At 40.5% G+C, this 2,997-nt stretch overlaps 1 non-coding gene across 1 annotated transcript; it reads right to left on the bottom strand.

Annotated features, from left to right (window-relative positions):
- Window positions 1-2,576: 2,576 nt before the first annotated feature.
- Window positions 2,577-2,649, bottom strand: TRNAA-UGC (transfer RNA alanine (anticodon UGC)). Its single transcript has one exon. It is a non-coding gene; the product is annotated as a tRNA-Ala (tRNA).
- Window positions 2,650-2,997: the final 348 nt, after the last annotated feature.

A 2,997-nucleotide genomic window follows, 5' to 3' on the forward strand; every position in this document is an offset into this window, starting at 1 on the left:
AGAGTCTCCCAAGTTCACCCCTTTACCTACAGTAGCGCCTATAATGTCCAACAGAGAGTTGGTGTGTAGGAAGCGTTTACATGATAAATAAATGAATACACAGATAGAGCATTTTTTTTTGGCTGTGCCGCATGGCTTGCAGGATCTTAATTCCCCGACCGGGGATTGAACCCGGGCCAGAGCAGTGGAAGAGCCGAGTCCTAACCATTGGAACACCAGGGAATTCCCCAGATGAGCATTTTTAATTAAAATGATATATTCATACATGCAGTTCATGGAAAAAGAGACCCAAATAGTTCATAAACATTTGAAAAGAGGCTCAACTTTGCCCATAAACAAAGAAATGCAAACTAATGCTACACTGAAACCCCTATCAGATTGGCAAAAATCCAAACATTTGCTGATACCACCTTTGTTAGGGGATGGCATGAGGTTGGAGAACAGAGCCTTGCCTCATACCTTGCTGGTGAAATTTCCATTTGGTACAACCTCTGAGGGCAGTCTGCAAAGACTTTTGAGAATGTACATAATATTTGACTCAGCGGTTCCACTTATAGGAATTTATCCTATAGATAGCGTTGCACCATGTGTGAAATGACATGTGCAGTGTTATACATTGCAGCCCTATTTGTAATCACAAAAAATTAGAAACAGCCTAGATGCCTATTGGTAGGGCTAACTAACGTATGTTACATTCACATAATAGCATACTGTGCAGCTATTTTTTTTTAAAGAATAAAGATCAGTTTTATGTATTAAAATGAAAAATCAAAGTGTAAATCAATGTATATAGGAAGCTACCGTTTGTCCAAAAGGATGTAGATTTGCATTTACTTAGAGATGCATGAGAAATCATCTAGAATGCTACACAAGAAACCAATAACATGATTTCCTGTCTGTTGCTGGTGATGGTTTTGCTGGGGCTGTAGGATGATGGAACAGACAGGAATAAGAAAGTTGGACTTTTCCTTGTGTATGTTTTTGTGCTTTTTCATTTTTGAACCGAGTAAATGTGCTACCTAGGAAAAAAGTGAATAAAATTTTAAATGGCAAAAAAGTTATGCCATATATAATAATAAGCCTTTTTTCACTTAATAATATACCGTAAACATTTCCGCAAGTCTTAAATCTCCTTCAACATTATCTTTAAATGGTATACTGTTTCCTAATATGGACATAATTTATATAATCAATCCCCTAATACTGGTTTCAGTATTCTAAATAAGGCTATGATTTTGAACACCTTTGCACTTCTCTCTCGTTATTTCTTCTGGATAAATTTAAGTTTGCATCAGCTTATTTATTTGTTTTATTTTTGGCTGCGTTCGGTCTTCATTGCTGCACGTGGGCTTTCTCTAGTTGCGGCGAGCAGGGGCTACTCTTTGTTGCGGCGCACAGGCTTCTCATTGCGGCGGCTTCTCATGTTACAGAGCACGGGCTCTAGGCGCACGGACTTCAGTAGTTGCAGCATGTGGGCTCAGTAGTTGTGGCTCGCCGGCTTAGTTTCTCTGCAGCATTTGGGATCTCTCCGGACCAGGGCTTGAACCTGTGTTCCCTGCATTGGCAGGCAGATTCTTAACCACTGGGCCACCAGGGAAGTTCCTGCATCAACTTAAAGCCAACTTGCCCTCTAGAAAAGTTAGACCAGTCTCCATTCCAACAATCCACACATGAGTGGGCCTCTTTCCCTGAATCCTCTTTAATACCTGGTATTCTTCTTTTTTTTTTTAACCCATTGCCAAAGTAGTAGAAAAATATTATATTTCATTGTACTTTTAGTTTTCATTGCTTCTAGTTAAACACTTTGATGTGAGCATTTCTAGTTCTTCCTTTGGAAGTTGCCTGCTCCAGAAGAGAATATATCATGGGTCAATCACACCAAGCATTTGTGAGCTTAGTAGATGTTACTGAAGAATTGCTGCAGTGAGGGCTCTAAACTGCCTTGATATTAGACAGTGTCCTGGCAGGTCACAGAAGCATTGCTCGTTTCTCCAAAGATACACAAATGGCCAATAAGCACATGCAGAGATGCTCAACATCACTAATCATTAGGGAAACACAAATCAAAACCTCAATGAAATATTCCTTCACATCCATTAGGATAGCCACTATAAACAAAACAAAATTAGAAAATCACAAGTGTTAGCGAGGCTGTGGAGGGATTGTACACTATTGGTGAGAATGGAAAATGATGTAAGCACCATGGAAAACAATATGGCATTTGTGAAAAAATTAAAAATAGAACTACGATCGGATCCAGCAATCCCACTTCTGGGTCTATAGCCAAAGGAATTGAAAGCAGGGTACTGAAGAGATATTTGTACACCCATATTGATTGCAGCATTATTCACAATAGCCAGAAGGTCCCAAGCGTCCATCAACTGATGAGGAGATAAACAAAATGTGGTATATCCATACAATAGAATATTGTTCAGCCTTAAAAAAGGGATGAGATCCTGACTTGGATGAAACTCGAGGACATTACGCTAAAAGAAATTAGCCAGTCACAAAAAGACAAATACTATATGCCTCCTTTTGGGGGCGGGGGGCATGCCGCACGGCTTGCAGGATCTTAGTTCCCTGACCAGGGATCGAACCCAGGCCCCCTGCAGTGCAAGCACAGAGTCCTAACCACTGGACCGCCAGGGAAGTCCCTATACACCTCCTCTTTGATGAAGTACGTAGTTAAATTCATAGCGTAGAAAGTAGAATGGTGGTTGCTAGGGGCTGGGGGGACAGGGAGCCGTCGTTGAACAGAGGTAGAGTTTCCTTTTTGCAAGATGGAGAAGTTCTGGGTATTGGTTGCACAACGGTGTGAATACACTCTGAACACTACTAAACTGTGCACTTTAAAGTGGTTAAGATGGTAAATTTTATCACAATCTAAAAAAAAAAGCATTACAAAGGAATTATGACTAGGGTTTTCCTTCCAACACGGATGTCAAAACATGATCCTTCTCTACTCAAAACCCTCCAATTTACTTCTCACTCGGAGCA

This window comes from Phocoena phocoena, chromosome 2 (genome assembly GCF_963924675.1).
Source record: "Phocoena phocoena chromosome 2, mPhoPho1.1, whole genome shotgun sequence".
Classification (NCBI taxonomy): Eukaryota; Metazoa; Chordata; class Mammalia; order Artiodactyla; family Phocoenidae; genus Phocoena; species Phocoena phocoena.